Genomic DNA, 21,689 nt, shown 5'->3' on the forward strand with positions numbered 1-21,689 from the left:
TTTGAAAACTTAATCTATACTTGCCCTAATGTGAAATGAAAAATACTATAGTAAATGATGGTAAATATAGTGTTTTTGAGCTATGATATAGTAAAGTGTAGCCTATTGTCCTGTATTATTATTATATTATGATAATAATAATAATAATAATAGCAGATTTCAGTTTGATTCATTTGAAAACTTAACCCAGAAATGAGTTCAAAACCTCACTATTGTATGGTTAAACACAACAATATTTACTGTAATGTGTGGTATTTATATTTATGTGAGCGGATACAATGAGTCTGTATTTTAACAAAAAGTGCTGGGTTGTCATAACTCAATATTGGGTAAAATATGGACAAACCCAACTACTGGGTTCATTTGAACTACACTGTTCCTATTTACTGTGACCTTTTATGTGAAGCTGCTTTGACACAATCTACATTGTATAAGCGCTATACAAATAAAGGTGAATTGAATTGAATTGAATTCATTATTTTTGTTTTAATTAAATTTAAATGACACTTTTTTTTAACCCAATGGTTTGATCTGTCCATTTTGACCCAACAATGTGTTATGACAACCAAGCATTTTTGTTTAGAGTGTAGAGTGACCATGCATGTGATCATAAACCTCTTATGAGTGAACATGAAAACCAATTTTTAGCATGATTTTTACTACACTCTAAACAATACTGGATGTTTTAACCCAATTTTGGGTCAAATATGGACAAACTCAACTGTTGAGTTAAAAAGTGTAATTTAAATTTAATCTAATAAAAAAAAAAAAAACTTTCCATTGTGGCGACGCGGTGGCGCAGTAGGTAGTGCTGTCGCCTCACAGCAAGAAGGTCGCTGGTTCGAGGCTCGGCTGGGTCAGTTGGCATTTCTGTGTGGAGTTTGCATGTTCTCCCTGCGTTCGCATGGGTTTCCTGTGGATGCTCCGGTTTCCCCCACAGTCCAAACACATGTGGTATAGGTGAATTGGATAGGCTTAATTGTCAATAGTGTACGAGTGTGAGTGTGTATGGGTGTTTCCCAGAGATGGGTTGCGGCTGGAAGGGCATCCGCTGTGTAAAACATATGCTGAATAAGTTGGCAGTTCATTCCGCGACCCCGGATTAATAAAGGGACTAAGCCAAAAAGAAAATGAATGAATGAATGAAATGTTGGGTTTGTTCATATTTGACCCAATGGTGGCTTAATTCAACTCAGCAGTTGTCTTTTTAATGTAATTGGACATTTTAGATCATTTCTCATACATGTATGTTGGGAAATACAGTAGGATGTACAGTATTTGCGGAGAGAGGAGATTTTCTAAGCATTTTTGTAATAAAAAAAAATAACAACTTCAATTGGGATGAAGTTATGAAACGTGCAGTAAACCAGCTTAAAGTACCACTCATTATGCACAGTGTAAACAAAGTTAATAATAACGGCGTTACAAGCAGACATGGATGCCTCCATGAACGCCAGATTCAGACTTTAATTATTTTTATCATTTATTACTCCTTTCACCGGAAATACTGTACATTCCAGTGTATTTCCCAATATATATATATATGTATGAGAAATTATCTGAAATGTCAAATCACGGGCTTCTCTCAGCTCTTTTCTTGCCATCAGATGCTCTGATTGGGTCAGAAATTGGTGCGTTCATGGAGGAGAGCCGGGGTGTGTGTGTAAGCAGTTTACTTTGAGTCTATTCAGATGTGTTCCCAAATTAGGTAAAGAAAAAGATGCGTGCGTAAGTTTACACCCCCTTACGGAATTAGCAGAATTCAGCCATTTAACGGGGAAAATGTCATGTCCAGTTGTGTTAACCCATTATTGGGTCAAATATGGACAAACATAACATTAAGTAAATAATTATCTTCATTCAGGCTTGAATTAAGATTACTAAACACAAAAATCAGCTCATTGACATGAACAATTGTTTACTTGTTAATTTATTCATTTGTTAAATAATTGCTAATTTTACGACTTACAATTGTTAGCTAGCAACATAAACATTGTCAATTTTGATTTCATGTGGACTTTAAGAAAAGCCAAAATCAGCTGTCAGTAAATTAGCAGTGTTAATCTGCTTTAGGAAAATGTTGGTTTTGATAGCATTTCTGTATCAGATAGCATTACTGTTTAACCTTTAACCTTTAGCGAGGTCATGCATACAGTAACAGTATATCATCATCACCAGCATGTGCACAGGTGGAAAATGCAGATCAATGAGCAGACCTCGACCTGCTGCATTATCATTCACCTCACTGTTTTATTGTTTCCATCGATAAGCAATTTCTCACTGCAAAACATCTGAACACTGAAAAGAGTGCAGCAAGCTCATAAATCATCATCAGAAACAGTATGAAAGCCTGCAGAATTGAACATTTAAGCACTTTCCTTAATTTTCCTTAGACTGGAGTGACATACAACGAATGTGTAATTGAAACTGAATCCATTAAGGGTGGCACGGTGGCTCAGTGGTTAGCACTTTGACCTCACAGCAAGAAGGTTGCTGGTTTGAGCCCCGGCTGCATCAGTTGGCATTTCTGTGTGGAGTTTGCATGTTCTCCCCGTGTTGGCATGGGTTTCCTCCGGGTGCTCCGGTTTCCCCCACAGTCTAAACACATGCTCCAAAGGGGAATTGATCAACTAAATTCGCTGTAGTGTATGAGTGTGTGTGTGAATGAGTTTAAATGAGTGTGTATGGGTGTTTCCCAGTACTGGGTTGCGGCTGGAAGGGTGGCATTGCGTTCCGCTGTGGTGACCTCTGAAATAGAGACTGAGCCGAAGGAAAATGTATGTATGTATTTTTAAATGTCTTAAAACAAAATAGTTTAGCACATCTACATTTGTATATAAAAAAGTCTTCTTTTTTTTTGCGTAAAAACACCAAATTTAACAATGTCAAAGGCATTTGTTTTCCTCCTCTACTTTACTGAATATATAATGTATAAAACATTAGGCTCTATTTTAATGGTGCAAAGTTTAAAGCTCATGGTGCAAAATCATTAAGTGCGATTCTGAATCCACTTTTGCTATTTTAAGTATGGAATAATACGCTCTGCCCCCCAGCGCATGGTCTAACAGGGTTGAGCTTGTTCTCTTAATAGGTTATGAGTGTGTTTTGAGCATAACGTGCATTAAACCAATCAGTGTCTCATCTCACATTCCTTTTAAGAGTCAGTAGCTTGCTATTTACATGGCGGACTTTGTGTAAAAACTTAACTAGCGAGAAAACAGTTTAACAGAGATGAACATATTCATTAGCCCTCATGTTTAATTTAATTTGTTAAGAGCAAAGATTTCTTTGCAAACTATTTCTAAATTCAGTTCTAATCTCCAGCAAAGGAATAAATTAAGTTATATCCAAACACACGTCCTGTTCTCCCATATGGTGATGCAGACGTCTCCAAAACCCCACAGGTGGACAAATTTAAACTTGTGTTTATTAAAACAGATATAAATCTGCAGATAATAAATAACACTGCTAATAATAATAACATTATACAGATGCAGAGCGTCATGAATAAACTGAAAAGCCCCCCGAGGTGAAGAAGGCATGGAGGCAGTGGTGTTTATATTGATGTAGAAAATCATCATTTCTGGATCATTTTAATCCTTTAATTGTTTTAGCCTGTAAAGATATTTGTGTGTTGCTGTTCATCCTGTGTGTAATGTTGGCATAACTAATGCACTTTGTTGGACTTTAGAGCTGCTTTTAGTTGCTCAATGGTCTATTTCAGTTCCTCAAAATAGCATCACACCAACAATGCGCCTTAACACACCTCCTTTATAGACCAGCACACCCATGAGTCCACAGAGTGACGTAGATGGATTTGCTGTTTAAACAACGTGGCGCAAAACGTGAAAATTATGGTTGCGCTGGTCTCAAAATACCAACAAATCGTGCAAAACACGTTTTGCGCCTTATTGCATCGGGTGTATGATTGGGCAATTGTTTAACTGCAAAAAAAAATGCTTATCTAACTTTCTTTTTGTCTTGTTTCTTGTCCAAATTTCCACAAATACTGAAATCAAGAAGCATTTTCAAGACAATCAAAACATATGGGCTGTGTCGGAAACTGCCTACTACTCAGTAGGTACTGCATTTGAATTTAAACGTACTACTCGGCTGTTAGAAAAGTGCGCTCTATACAGTATGAATGGGAGAAGTATGAATGGAATTCGGTCGTACTACATCCACCATTTTGTCATGGTGACGTGACCTACCTGCGTCACTCGCTTCACTCGCATTCATGAATTCTCTCGCGGGGCATCATGGGTTAGCGCAGCATGCAGGGGATGCGCACTTCAGAATCTCGCCGGAAGTAGTTGGTCATCCGGGTACTTCTCGCATACTGATTTTCGAATTCTGTGAATTCGGACAAACTACTCGTCTCGCATACTGATTTTAGCGTACTATATAGTATGGAAGTATGCGGTTTAGGACACTGCCATAGTTTTGTTTTCAGAAATAATGAGTTAAAATGAAGTGTTTTCCCTTAAAAGCTAAATAATCTGTTAATGGGGGAAGTGATTCTTGATTTTAAGAAGATCTGAGACAAACTTGTTTTGGTAGTGTGTCAAGACTTACCGATCATATAATTTTTATTTACAGTGTTCAATTCAAGCTTATTTATATAGCGCTTTTTACAATAATTACTGTTCCAAAGCTGCTTTAAAGGCGCACATTATTGCATTGCAATTAAATTTACAATCAAATACAAGTTATGTGTAAACATGATTATCATGCCGTTTACAGTATATAAAAGGAAAGAGAAAACACAAATGAAATATGTTTAATGCATCATCATGTTCAATTAGTAAAGTGACTCAATATAAGTAACCTTTGCTCAGGTCTGTAAATAATCTCCTGACAGACGCAGATGCACATTTACAGGCCATTTCAGTCTATAGGAGAGTCATGCATTTCTCACAATCTGACTTATGGCTTTTGCATCATGTCCCATCACTTAGACACAGATTCACCGTAATGCAATTGAAATGTGCAGTCGAGCACATCTAGGGTCATCCAGAGGTCAAGATACTGGAGACTTTTATTATGTGCGCAGATTATGTCTTCAACGAAAAGAAGTATGAATTATTAAAACGATTATGTTTAAAAACATGGTGAAAAATCAGCACTTAGGAAAAAATTCTAATTTAAAATAATATCTGATTACTTTCATTAATTTAATAATTTTGTCTTACACAAAATAAATAAACAAAACACACACACACACACATTATATAAATACAAAGTTTTATTTTGAATGTTGTTAATGAATTATAACTATAAGATTATAATAAAAATAAAAATTAAGGACAACAAAAAAACGAAAGTTAATATATTTACTACCATGAACAAACCATGAACTATATATTTATTACAGTATTTATTCACATTTGTTAACCTTTTTTTAACCAAAACCAAAATACAGTAATCATTGTTAGGTCATGTTAACTCACAGTGCATAAACTAATGTCAACAAGCATGACTTTGAATGTTAACAATAAATTAATAAATTATAAACTATGATTCATAAATGCTGTGCAAGCATTGTTCATTATTAGTAAATACATTAACTAATAGAACTTTATTGAAAAGTGACCAAAAATGATCTTGAGGACACACAAGTGGCACAAAAATATTAAAAAATAAACCTTAAATCAGAAACATCTCTGTTAGACTGTGAGCGTTTTAGGTGATGGGATCAGAAGCTGATCATTTGTCATGCTGTCACAATCGTTCAGGCATTTTCTGGAGTGGTCAGATGCTGTTTTGATTGTGTGAATGATTTTATTTGTTTATTTGTGGTCCGGCTCTGAGCATCTCCCCGGTGTCCGACCCAATGTGAGCGGTCAGAATTGATGGCAGGGAAATGAAAACTCAATTTCACACGTCACCTGCTGCTGGCTAGAAAAGAAGAGAAAGAGGAAACAGAGGCTGAAGACTGTAAATAATCTGATAGAAAAGAAAACATATCAAAACATTAAAGTTTGATTATAAATACGTTAACATTTGGTTAAAACATTAACTTGCACTTTAAAACGTGTGCATTCGGTTGTGAAAAGGTTAGCATTCAGGTATCAAAATATTAACATTTGTTTATAAAAAAAAAGTTACCATTGACTTATCAAAACATTAACATTCAATTATAAAAAGTTTACCATTTGAATATTAAACATTAACTTTGACTTTTTAAAATATTATCAATCGGTTATGAAGACGTTACCATTCAGTTAAAAAAAACAAAACTTAATGTTCAGTTATAAAGATGTTTCCATTCAGTTAAAAAAAAACAAACATTTGTTTATATAAACTTTACCATTCAGTTACCTAAATATTGTTCAATTTCACACGTCTCTGCTGCTCACTAGGAACTCACTAGAGTACGCAACTTGCATACAGTTGAAGTCAGAATTATTAGCCCATTTGAATTTTTATTTCTTTAAAAAATATTTCCCAAATGATGTTTAACAGATTCAGGAAATGTTCACAGTATGTCTGATAATATTCTTTCTTCTGGAGAAAGTCTTATTTGTTTTATTTCAGCTAGAATAAAAGCAGTTTTAAATTTTTATAAACCATTTTAAGGTCAATATTATTAGCCCCTTTAAGCTATATATTGTTTCGATAGTCTACAGAACAAACCATCATTATACAATAACTTGCCTAATTACCCTAACCTGCCTAGTTAACCTAATTACCCTAGTTAAGCCTTTAAATGTCACTTTAAGCTGTATACTAGTGTCTTGAAGAATATCTAGTCTAATATTATTTACTGTCATCATGGCAAAGAGAAAATAAATCAGTTATTAGAGATGAGTTATTAAAACTATTATGATTAGAAATGTGTTGAGAAAATCTGCTCTCCGTCAAACAGAAATTGGGGAAAAAATAAACGGGGGTTTTATAATTCTGACTTCAGCTGTATATGCAACTTATTTAAATGACATACAGTACAAGTTAATATTTAGATTATATAAACTGTCAATTATTAATAATTTTGGGCTTGACTGTATATGTAAACTGTCATTTATGTCGAAATAAAGCAAAAATTGCAGTTTACATATAAATCAAATTTCTCTTTGCTGATAAAGATTTATGATATTTTGTATTTCTGTCTGTCAAAACTGCAAAAGATTATCCTACTTCAATATATGCAACATCAAATAAGGGTTAGCACAAAAGTAATCTAAATGTAATCCGAAAGTAGTCAGATTGCATTACCATAAAAGTGTAATCTAGGATAATATATTATTGTCTAAAATGTTGGGTAATCAAATAACGTTAGCACAAAAGTAATCTAAATGTAGTCAGATTACATTACTATAAATGTGTAATCTAAGATATTAAATTACCGACTACACATTTGATCATGTTATCAAATAAGGATTAACACAAAAGTAATCTAAATGTAATCCAAAAGTAGACAGATTACTTTACCATGAATGTGTAATTTAATATATGAAGAGTTTTGATGCAAAAACCTCTAAATGCCATCTGAAATTTTCCTCTAAAATGAGCATTTTTGTCAGGCGAACTGTGTGTGTGTGTTCAGTAATATCACTTTTATGACAAAGAATACGTCCTTTTCCTGTTCTTTAAAGTGAAATATCTCAACATAAGCAAAGGAGGTTGAGAAAAATGTTCATTTTCTATGGGAATTTCAGACGGCATTTAGAGGTTTCTGCATCTGAACTCTTCATATTATATTACAGACTGCATATTTTATCATGTAATCAAATAAGCGTTAGCACAAAAGTAATCTAAATGTAATCCAAATGTAGTCAGATAATATTTCCATGAATGTGTAATCTAAGATATTATATTATTGACTACACATTTTATCATGTAATCAAATAAGGATTAACACAAAAGGGAACCAAATGTAATCCAAAAGTAGACAGATTACTTTACCATCAATATGAAATCTAATATATTATATTACAGACTACACATTTTATCATGTAATCAATAATAATAATAATTCCTTACATTTATACAGCGCTTTTCTAGACACTCAAAGCACTTTACACATTGGAGGGAATCTCCTCATCCACCACCAGTGTGCAGCATCCACCTGGATGAGGCAACAGCAGCCATATTGCGCCAGACCGCACACCAGCTGATTGGTGGAGAGGAGACAGAGTGATGAAGCCAATTATGATATGGGGATGGTTAGGAGGCCATGATGGACAGAGGCCAGTGGGCAAATTTGGTTAAACCCCTACTCTTTTCGAAGGACATCTTGGGATTTTTAACAACCACAGAGAATCAGGACCTTGTTTTAATCCGAAAGACGGCACTCACTGAGCAGTATATAGTCCCCTTCACTATACTGGAGTATTAGGACCCACCCAGACCACAGGTTGAGTGCCCCTTGCTGGCCTCACTAACACCTCTTCTGGCAGAAACCTTGCTTTTCCCATGTGGTCTCTCATCCAGGTACTGACCAGGCGCAGCCCTGCTTAGCTTCAGTGGGTGACCATGTAAGAGTTGCAGAGAGCTAGCTGCCGGCTAATCAAATAAGCGTTAGCACAAAAGTAATCTAAATGTAATCCAAATGTAGTCAGATTACCATAAACGTGTAATGTAAGATATTATATTATTGACTACATATTTTATCATGTAATCAAATAAGTGTTAGCACAAAAAAGTAATCTAAATGTAATCCAAATGTAGTTAGATTACATTACCATAAATGTGTAATCTAAGAGACTGCAAATTTTGTACTGTAATTTGTTACTAAAAGCAAATCATAAGTAATCCACATGGCTCTATTCATCCGGTATCATTGTAATAATACCAATTAAAAGCAGATTAATTTACGTGAATATGTAAAGATGTAAACGACTTGACCCTGGAGTCTGCAGGGGTAATTGAGTTTCTGAAAACTGATTCACATGCTGGAATTGCTTTGAAGGCTTTTGATGAACAGAAAAGAGATGCATGTTGAGGAATTGTTTTCAGCAGTGAGTGTCTGATAATCAATACAGCCCATACCATATCATTAAACTGCAGGAGAATACATTCATTGGTCTCTAAATCATAGCACATTCAGCTCTATATTTGACCCAGGGGAGATGCACTGTCAAAAAATAAATAAAATACACAGTAAAACATGACATGGTTGCTCTAGAAGTCAAATACATTCATACTCTACCTGACAAGTCTTGTCGCCTCTCCAAGTTTAAGGAACAGCACATAATATCTTGACTTCTAGTTGATGATTTGGTATCAGAAGTTTCTTGTATGAAAGGTAAAGGCCTCTAGATGAGGCTAATTTGAGCACAATAAAATCTGATCATGTCTTGATGTTGACTGATTTGATTAGGACAGTAAGGTCTGACTCTGCTTAGACTAAAGTCTGCTCACTGAACCTTCAATAATGTCCAGTATAGAATATGTGCTCATGCTGCAGTGGAAACAGAATGAATATTGTGTCTGACTCCATCATGAGCTTGGAGGACTGCATCCATACATCTCTGACATGACTCAAATCACTGATTAATAAAGTCATCTGGAATGGTGAAGAAAGCCTTCTTGCAGGACTCCCAGAGTTCATCAAGAGTCTTTGTGTTCATCTTCAACACCTCCTCCTCCATCTTACCCCAGACATGCTCAATAATGTTCATCTCTGGTGACTGGGCTGGCCAATCCTGGAGCACCTTGACCTTCTGTGCTTTCAGGAGCTTTGATGTGGACGCTGAAGTATGAGAAGGAGCGCTATCCTGCTGGAGAATTGTCCCTCTCCTGTGGTTTGTAATGTAATGGGCAGCACAAATGTCTTGATACCTCAGGCTGTTGATGTTGATCATCCACTCTGCAGATCTCTCGCACGCTCCCATACTAAATGATGGAACCCCAAACCATGAATTCTCCTTCACCAAACTTGACTGATTTCTATGAGAATCTTGGTCCATGCTGGTTCCAGTAGGTCTTCTGCAGTATTGGTGATGATTGGGATGCAGAACAGATGATTCAGCAGAGAAATCCACCTTCTGACGCTTTTACAAATGATCAACTAGAGGTCAGGTTATTATTTGTTGCTCTTACAACTGGGATCCACCATAATACTTCTGTCAGGTAGTGTATAAACATCTAAACACATACACATATGAAGTTAAAGACTCTGACAATCATTATTTCTTCTTTAAAACTGAAACGCTTTTTATTGCGCAAAATGTAATTAAATACAAATAATTTAATCATTATTTAAATAAAAAATCTCTGGTTTATTTTCCTTCGCAGCTCCTTGGTTGGAAACAATAGACGTGTTTGATCAAAGTGGACGAGTTTCCTGAAATCAATGCACATAAAGAAGGAGTCATACATTTCAATCACATGAAGGGCGTCAAGAGCTCAGCTGCTGTGTTTATTCAGCACAATTATTCATTCATTCATTTTTAGGATGATCTGTGATGACCAGCGAGAGCGTCGGGAGCAGGTGAACGTTCACACACACACACACATATACATAAACACACGCATTCAATCATTCAGTCATTTTCTTTTCAGCTTAGTCCCTTTATTAATCAGGGGTCACCACAGCGGAATGAACCGCCAACTTATCCAGCACATGTTTTACACAACAGGATTCCCTTCCAGCTACAACCCATCACTGGGAAACACCCATACACACTCGTACACTACGGACAATTTTCATTCATTCATTCTCTTTTCGACTTAGTCCCTTTATTAATCTGGGGTCGCCACAGCGGAATGAACTGCCAACTTATCCAGCATGTTTTTACACAGCGGAAGCCCTTCCAGCCGCAACCCATTACTGGGAAGCACCCATACACACTCATTCACACACATACACTACGGACAATTTAGCTTATCCAATTCCCCTATAGCGCATGTTTTTGGACTGTGGGGGAAACCGGAGCACCCGGAGGAAACCCACGCCAACACTGGGAGAACATGCAAACTCCACACAGAAACACCAACTGACTTAAACACACATACACACACATAAATACACACAGATACTCTCTCTCTCTCTCTCTCTCTCTCTCTCTCTCTCTCTCTCTCTCTCTCTCTCTCTCTCTCTCTCTCTCTCTCTCTCTCTCTCTCTCTCTCTCTCTCTCTCTCTCTCTCTCTCTCTCATGCTAGGTTGTATTAATCTACCATTGGGTCAAATATGAACAAACAACAAAAATTTAAATCCCCAAAAATGTAAACTTTTTAACCCAACAGTTGAGTTTGCCCATATTTGACCCAACATTGGGTCAGTTTTGATTATGATCATGAATTTCACACACACATTTTTAAGCTTTCAATCGATATATCATCCATTCATTTTCTTTTCAGCTTTTCAGTCCCTTTATTAATCAGGGGTCACCACAGTGGAATGAACTGCCAACTATTCCAGCATGTGTTTTACGCAGCAGATGCCCATCCAGCTGCAACCGAATACCAGGAATACACTCTTACACACACAATAACACACTACAGCCAATTTAGTTGATCAATTCCCCTATAGAGCAAGTGTTTGGACTGTGGGGGAAACCGGAGCACCCGAAGGAAACCCACACCAACACGGGGAGAACATGCAAACTCCACACAGAAATGCCAACTGTACCAGCCGGGACTCGAATAAGCAACCTTCTTGCTGTGAGGTGATCATGCTACCCACGACGCCACCGTGCTGCCCCCAAATGATATATAGGTGCTGATATTTAGGCTACAATATTATGTTGTTTTTTTAAGTGCGAATGGTCCCACAGGTTGTAGGATGACACTACTAAATGAGTTTTGGTCTGTTACTCTTCCTACATAACAAAAAACAAGTCACAATAGTAAATTATGTATTCAGAAGTCTTAGAACTTTCCAGTGATATATCATTCGCCATGATTAGATTAGAATTTAATTGCAATATAGTGAAGTAAACAAACAGGTGACAGCTAAGGGCTTAAATATACATGGTAAATCGGTTTCCCCTCGACGTTTGGTTTCATTGATGAAACATATGGTTGTTGTTTCCACCAGAGATTGTCTTAAGACGTTAAACTCATTGTGAAATCTTGCTGGTCTATTATATCAACCATCTTTTATCCGTCTGATGATCAGTGAAGTGGAAAAAAGCAGAATCTGCCAGAGCCCAGATCAGTCTAATGAATGCTTGAGGAAGTCCAGAACCACTAATGAAAATGCTTCTGCTTTGCATTTTTATTTTACAATTAATCCAATTATGCTTTCATAAGAAATTATATTTGAGAATGTTCCAATTTTGTGTTATTCAGTGGATGCTGGAACATCCGACCTTCTGTGTCAATTAATGCCACTCATTTATTTACTTTCCCCCATTGACGTTTGGAATGGTTATAGGTTTAACTTTGAAATGGCTTTAATAAAGTTTGAGAAAGCTTTGATTAAGAATTTAGAGGCTGTTTTATATATGAAGACTTTTTAATTGCTCGAAATTGCTTATTTGATAACATGTGTAGTCGGTAATATAATATCTTAAATGACACATTTATGGTAATGTAATCTGACTACATTTGGACTACTTTTAGATTACTTTTGTGCTAACACTTCTTTGATTAGACGATAACATTTTTAATCAGTAATATATTAAAATAGATTATGGTAATCTGACTACTTTTGGATTACATTTGGATTACTTTTGTGATTACACTTTATTTGATTACTCGATAAAATGTGTAAACATTAATATAACATCTTAAATTACACATTCATGGTAATGTAATCAGACTACATTTGAATTACTTTTTGATTACTTTTGTGCTAACGCTTATTTGATTATATGATAAAACGTTTAGTCAGTAATATTTTAAAATAGATTACACATTTATGGTAATCTGACTACATTGGGATTACTTTTAGATTACTTTTGTGCTAACGCTTATTTGATTACATGATAAAATGTGTAGTCGGTAATATATTACCTTAGAGTACACATTTATGGTTAAGTCATCTGACTACATTTGGATTACTGATTGATTACTTTTGTGCGAACGCTTATTTGATTACATGATAAAATGTGTAGTGAGTAATATATTAGATTACACATTTATGGTAATCTGACTACTTTTGGATTACATTTTGATTACTTTTGTGATTACACTTTATTTGATTACTCGATAAAATGTGTAAACACTAATATAATATCTTAGATTACACATTTATGGTAATGTAATCTGACTACTTTTGGATTACTTTTGTGCTAATGCTTATTTGATAACATGATAAAATGTGTAGTCAGTAACATAATATCTTGGATTACACATTTATAGTAATGTAACCAGACTACTTTTAGATTACATTTTGATTACTTTTGTGATTACACTTTATTTGATTACTCGATAAAATGTGTAAACACTAATATAATATCTTAGATTACACATTCATGGTAATGTAATCAGACTACATTTGAATTACTTTTTGATTACTTTTGTGCTAACGCTTATTTGATTATATGATAAAACGTTTAGTCAGTAATATTTTAAAATAGATTACACATTTATGGTAATCTGACTACATTGGGATTACTTTTAGATTACTTTTGTGCTAACGCTTATTTGATTACATGATAAAATGTGTAGTCGATAATATATTATCTTAGAGTACACATTTATGGTTAAGTAATCTGACTACATTTGGATTACTTATTGATTACTTTTGTGCGAACGCTTATTTGATTACATGATAAAATGTGTAGTCAGTAATAGAATATATTAGATTACACATTTATGGTAAAGTAATCTGACTACTTTTGGATTATTTTTGTGCTATTATTTAATAACATGATGAAATATGATGTCGGTAATATTTTAAACTACACATTTATGGTAATGTAATCTGACTACTTTTGGATTACTTTTGTGCTAATGCTTATTTGATAACATGATAAAATGTCTAGTCGGTAATATATTATCTTAGATTACACATTTATGGTGAAGTAATCTGACTACTTTTGGATTACTTTTAGATTACTTTTGTGCTATTATTTTATAACATGATAAATCGTGTAGTCGGTAATATAATATCTGAAACTACACATTATTGGTAATGTAACCAGACTACTTTTGGAATTACGTTTGTTCTAACGCTTGTTTGATTACATGATAAAATGTGTAGTCAATAATATAATATTTTGGATTACACATTTATGGTAATGTAATCTGACTACATTTGGACTACATTTAGATTACTTTTGTGCTAACACTTATTTGATTAGACGATAACATTTTTAATCAGTTATTTATAGAAATAGATTACACATTTATGGTAATCTGACTACTTTTGGATTACTTTTTGGATTACTTTTGTGATTACACTTTATTTGATTACTCGATAAAATGTGTAAACAGTAATATAATATCTTAGATTACACATTCATGGTAATGTAATCTGACTACATTTGAATTACTTTTTGATAACTTTTGTGCTAACGTTTATTTGATTATATGATAAAACGTGTAGTCAGTAATATTTTAAAATATATTACACATTTATGGTAATCTGACTACATTAGGATTACTTTTAGATTACTTTTGTGCGAACGCTTATTTGATTACATGATAAAAAGTGTAGTCGGTAATATATTACCTTAGAGTACACATTTATGGTTAAGTAATCTGACTACATTTGGATTACTGATGGATTACTTTTGTGCGAACGCTTATTCGATTACATGATAAAATGTGTAGTGAGTAATATAATATATTAGATTACACATTTATGGTAAAGTAATCTGACTACTTTTGGATTATTTTTGTGCTATTATTTAATAACATGATGAAATATGATGTCGGTAATATTTTAAACTACACATTTATGGTAATGTAATCTGACTACTTTTGGATTACTTTTGTGCTAATGCTTATTTGATAACATGATAAAATGTCTAGCCGGTAATATATTATCTTAGATTACACATTTATGGTGAAGTAATCTGACTACTTTTGGATTACTTTTAGATTACTTTTGTGCTATTATTTTATAACATGATAAATCGTGTAGTCGGTAATATAATATCTGAAACTACACATTATTAGTAATGTAACCAGACTACTTTTGGATTACGTTTGTTCTAACGCTTGTTTGATTACATGATAAAATGTGTAGTCAATAATATAATATCTTGGATTACACATTTATTGTAATGTAATCTGACTACATTTGGATTACTTTTAGATAATTTTTATGTTAAAGCTTATTTGATAAGAAGATAACATTTTTAGTCAGTAATATATTGTCTTAGATTACACATTTATGGTAATTTGACTACGTTTGGATTACCTTTTGATTACATTTGTATTAACTCTTATTTGAGTATATGATAAAATGTGTAGTCTGTAATATCTTAGATTACACATTTATGGTAAAGTAGTCTGACTATGTTTAGATTACTTTTGTAATAACGCTTGTTTTTAGTCAGTAATATACCATCTCAGATTCTTAGGGTTGATCATTTCCTCTTGATCTGTATGGTGTGTGTGTGTAGTGTTTCAGTAATTGTGCTGTTTGTTCGCTCTCTGAAACACATGATTTCTGACGCTCGTCACTTCAAACCCAATTTAATTCCTGATTTCCAGCATGTACATCCAATTTCTGTATGAAATTGGAATTGACATTTCATTTGAGCAGGTGTGTGTGTGTGTGTGTGTGTGTGTGTGTATGTGTTTTGTGTCTGCATGTTTGTGTGTGTCTGTGTGTATTTGTGTTTCTGTATGTGTGTGTGCATGTTTGTGTATGTCTGTATGTGTTTGTCTGTGCCTGTGTTTGAAGGCGTTTGTTTATGTGTGAATGTGTGTGTGTGTATTTATGTATCGTGTGTATGTATGTGCATGTATTTGTGTCTATTTATGTGTGTGTATGTGTGTCTGTCTGTCTTTGTGTATTTATGTATTATGTGTGTATGTGCGTGTATGTTCATGTAAAGTATGTGTGTGTACGTGTGGTTATATGTGTATGTATAAGTGCATTTGTGTGTGCATGTGTGTGCATGTTTATATATGCGTGTGTATGATTGTTTGTGCATGAGTTTGTAGGTGTCTGTGTGTATGTGTTTGTGTCTGTGTGTGGGTTTATTTATGTATTATGTGTGTATGTGCGTGTGTTCATGTATGTACAGTGTGTGTGTGTGCATGTCTGCATGTGCTTGTGTGTGTGTACTGTATGTATATGTGCATGTTTGTGCGTGTGTGTATGTTTGCATGTGTATGAATATGTGTGTACGTGGGTATGTGTGCGCACATTTGTGTGTATTTGTGTATTTGTGTATTGTGTGTGTGTATGTGCGTGTGTGTTCATGTATGTATGTATGTGTGTGGCTGTGTACAGTATGTATGCATGTCTATGTGTGTGTGTGTGTGTGTGTGTGTGTGTGTGTGTGTTTACAGACACCACCAAAACACTCCATATCCCGCACTCTTCATGCAGTGACTCTGGCTCCGGCTCAGGTTCACCTCTAAATCCCTGATTATTTTTTTTTCTCAAGTGAGAGGATTTGATGGCGACTTCCATCCGAAGGAGCGCAGAAGTCTGATCCTCTGCTTATCCACAAGGACATCTCGGGATTATCAGTTTTTAATTTATTATGATCCGTCAGATCAGAAGTTTGTCTACAGCACAGAACCAGCTTTCCATCTTTATCTGTAATCTTCATGTTAATTATGAATCGTTTCAGTTGATGTGAGGGTTATTAGTCACGCATCACTCAAACTCCATCAATTAAAGACACTTCTAGAGTGTGTTTAGCTGAAGACAGAATTATTAGTGTCCCGAATTTTTTAAAATATATTTCCCAAGTGCAACACATTTGTTTAATATTTAATTTCTAATAACTCATTTAGAGGTGGCACGGTGATTCAGTGGTTAACACTGTGACTTCACAGCAAGAATGTTGCTGTTTCGAGTCCTGGCTGGGTCAGTTGTCATTTCTGTGTGGAGTTTGCATGTTCTCCCCGTGTTGGCGTGGGTTTCCTCGGGGTGCTCCGGTTTCCCCCACAGTCCAAACACATGCACTATAGGGGAATTGATAAACTAAATTGGACGTAGTGTATGAGAGAGAGTGTGTGTGTGTGTGTGTGTGTGTGTGTGTGTGTGTGTGTGTGTGTGTGTGTGTGTGTGTGTGGGTGGTTCACAGTACTGTTGCAGCTGGAAGGGCATCTGCTGTGTAAAACATGCTGGAATAGTTGTCGGTTCATTCTGCTGTGGCGACCCCTATTAAATAAGGGACTAAGCTGAAGGAGAATGAATGAATGAATAACTAATGATGACAGCGCATAATATTTGACTAGATATTCTTCATGGTACTAGTATTCAGCTTAAAGTGACATTTAAATGCTTAACTGGGTTAATTAGGTGATTGGTTCTGTAGCCAAAGGGGAGAAAAAAGTTAAATGGGCTAATAATAATGCACAGCAGTGTACACACATACATATATATATATATATATATATATATATATATATATATATATATATATATATATATATATATATATATATATATATATATATATATATATACACAGTTGAAGTCAGAATTATTCGCCCCCCTGTTTTTTCCCCAATTTCTGTTTAACAGAGAGCAGATTTGTTCAACACATTTCTAATCATAATAGTTTTAATAACTCATCTCTAATAACTGATTTATTTTCTCTTTGTCATGATGACAGTAAATAATATTAGACTAGATATTCTTCAAGACACTTCTATACAGCTTAAAGTGACATTTAAAGGCTTAACTAGGTTAATTAGGGTAACTAGGCAGGTTAAGGTAATTAGACAAGTTATTGTATAATGATGGTTTGTTCTGTAGACTATCGAAAATAAAAATAGCTTAAAGGGCTAATAATATTGACCTTAAAATGGTTTATAAAAAATTAAAAACTGCTTTTATTCTAGCTGAAATCAAACAAATAAGACTTTCTCAAGAAGAAAAAATATTATCAGACATACTGTGAAAATGTCCTTGCTCTGTTAAACATCATTTGGGAAATATTTAAAAATAAGAAAAACATCAAAGGGGGGCTAATAATTCTGAACTTTTTTAAATGAACTAAAACTTTACATTTATATATCATATGCATATATATCATATGTATCAATATTTTAAATCTAAATTTACATAAACATTTTCTCAAATATATGCATGCCTGTGTGTATTTATATATACATAATAATATATACACACTCAAATGATAGCAAAACAAACTGCGATTATTGTGATTAATTACAATAAATTTTTACAAATACTGTACTGTGTATATTTATTCAGAAAATTACCTCCAGAATAAAAATATAATAGAAAAACTATAAAAACCAAATATGCCTTTGCTCTGTTAAACATCACTCGGGGGATGTGTTAGGAAAAGAGGGCTGTTATTTTAGTCTTTAACTCTAATATCATTGTAATATGGTAATTTCAACCTTTTACTAGTATTATAGAATCAAAATCCTGTTTATTAATGTTATTTATTATATGAACTAAACAGTGTTTGGTTTTAATAACATATATTATAACTAATTATGAATACCACGTAAATAACCAATTTTTTTGTAAAAATTGGGACGATAAAGGGAATTTTAGTGTTGTTTTAGATATCTATAATCAATAATTCACACATTCATTGTTAACTAATGCTTAAAAATGGTTTATCTATAAATACACACATACATTTATATATTTACGAAACCTTTGGTTTTAATTTAACATATAACTGATACATACCATGTAAAAAAAAAAAAGTTTTTTAGTTTTGTAAATAATAGAGTGATGAAGCGAATTATAGTGTTGTTTTAGATATCTATAATCAATAATAATGCGCACATCTGTATATGATGCCTACGAGACAGGTCACGTGAATTATACCATATTTTCAATTTAAAACAGGAAATCAAGTCGAGTGTTTTAGCATCAAGTTACTAATATCAAGTTGTTTAACACTGCTTAACATTTTACCGAAAACCTTCATGTAATAAATAAGTTGAATTGAATTAAATTAATGAAATTAATCTTACCTCAGTCTCTTTCGCGCCCAGAGTCGTTAAACCCCGCCCACTTTAATTTAATTGGTCATTTTTCAGTCGTGTTGACATTGACGAGCGCTCGCCAAGGATGCTAGGTAGGCTAATCATCGACTGTAAAGTGATGGCAGCATATTTACTCTTCTAAAAGGCAACACATATGAGATGTAATTTTTAAAAATCATAAGCTTTTTATATGTAAATATCTTCCATGTAAATCATCTGTCGTACCGCAGGAGCAAAATAGCGGTCATTAAACTCCACATCATGAAATATTCATTAGCATAGTAATTATTTTGGTTATAATGAGGTAAATCATTATGCTGATACACATATTTACATTTTACAGCCATTCAGCAGATGTTTTCCTTCAGAGTGATTAACATGAGGAATACATGCAGATGTTGATGAATGGTGTTTTGACTTCTGCTGTGTAAAATAAACATATTTTAATCCTCATTTTCTTTCTACGACAGTGTAAAACAAACAGAGGAAACAATTAAGATTTAAAATGCTCAAACATAAGTTATGATGACTTCATAATATAGCAAATGAGTTTGTGCTGCCATCTTGTGGATATAATGAACAGTCAGACGCTTAATTATTACAGTATTTACATACATGTTACACAAAACAACAGGGTTTGTATATCAGAAGTGACTATTTTTGACTTACGAGACAAAAATTCTATTAGTAAACATGATCTTGTTGTGTTTATTTGGTGTTCAATACATGTACAGTAAACATTTTAATCAAAGAAAATATTAAATTAAACAAATTATACATGTCCTCTTATTTAATTAATTTTCTATTAACTACTTATTGATCGTTTAATGAAGGGATCTGTCCAAACATTTTCTGAGACATGGCAACCTCTAATCGCATATTTTGAAAAAAGGAAGACTCTCTCTTCAACTGATTTACATAAAGATATCAGTGCAAACAGGTTTAAATGTGATCAGCAATCAGATTTGGTTTCATATTCATGTAGAAGACCTCTGTAAATATGTCAGATTATTGATTTGTATTATCATGTACGGTAGGTAATTGTTTATTTCAATTATTTTCACATTTGATATTGTATAATTGTAAATGTATACAATACTGTAAAGTAATTTTTTTTATTTTTTAATAATAAAATAAATAATATTATTGTTAAATTTTTTCTATTTATATATTAATTTTTTTTCCATTTTGCTATATTTTTTATTTATTTCTGTTGTAATTTTATTTCAATTTTAATTGTTTGTTAATTCATTTCAGAGACACGGTTAAAAAAAGGGAACAAATTACAACCTTTATTGTACAAAATGTTTTGTTAAAGCTTGAGAAAATAATCACAAATAAATGTACAGAAATGAAACTAGTTATTGATCCATGGTTTTACTCTTGAATATTTTACTTAATACTGAGGCCACACTAGACTGTAGCGTCCGTGTGTAATAATAATAATAGTAATAATATTTTTAATTTGTTGCTGTTTTTTAATAAATTTTTAATTTATATCTTGTTTTATTTGTCATATATTTTTGTCTTTTGTAACTTGTTGACTAAAAAATATCTTCATTCATTTTCTTTTCAGCTTAGTCCCTTTATTAATCCGGGGTCGCCACATTGAAATGAACCGCCAACTTATCCAGCATATGTTCTACGCAGCGGATGCCCTTTCAGCCGCAACCCATCACAGGGAAACATACACACTCATTCAGACATACACTACGGACAATTTAGCTTACCCAATTCCCCTATAGCGCATGTGTTTGGACTTTGGGGGAAACCGGAGCACCCGGAGGAAACCCACGCCAACACGGGGAGAACATGCAAACTCCACACAGAGTGCCAACTGACCCAGCTGAGGCTCAAACCAGTGACCTTCTTGCTATGAGGTGATTGGGCTACCCACTGCGCCACCATGCTGCCCAAAATATATTTATATAAATATTTTTTACATTATATATATATTTATATATATATATATATATATATATATATATATATATATATATATATAATTTTTTTTTTTTCTTCAGTAATTTTAATCAATTATTATTTATTTTTTTATATTGTATCTTTAGTTATTTTAGTGTATCAAGTTGTATATTTATTAGATAATCGGCCAAACAATTTATGTATATTATTATTATTATTATTTAAAAATGTAAAATACCAATAATTTAGATTTGATCATTATGCCTTTAATTGTTAATTAACTATAATATTGACATTTATTGTATATTTATTTGATTTACATGTGGTTATAAATAAATATGTACTAATACAGGAAATAGAGCTGGACAATATATCGTTTTAGCATTGATTTCGCAGTGTGATCATTCGCAATAGTCACATCGCAGCATATGCAATATTGATTTTGCATTATAATTGATTATTTGCATGTGTTTTTGATGCCTGTGATTGTATAATAATTTTTAAAAGCTTTCAGGTATAAGAAATTGCTCTATTTGTGACCTTAACTATGATTAATTATATTTAGTTATTTTTTTGCAATACTGTGTAACATCCGATGAAACACTTTATTTCACTTGTATTTTTCTTGATTGTATTTATAGATTTTTGCACAGAAATGCACTGCAAATAGCACAGACCACAATGAAAATGTGTTGGGGACCCCCAAAAGTTTATAGATTGTTTATTAGATTTTATGGAGATGCATTCCCACTACAGAATCATCCCAT

Source organism: Danio aesculapii, chromosome 10, assembly GCF_903798145.1.
Source record: "Danio aesculapii chromosome 10, fDanAes4.1, whole genome shotgun sequence".
NCBI lineage: Eukaryota > Metazoa > Chordata > Actinopteri > Cypriniformes > Danionidae > Danio > Danio aesculapii.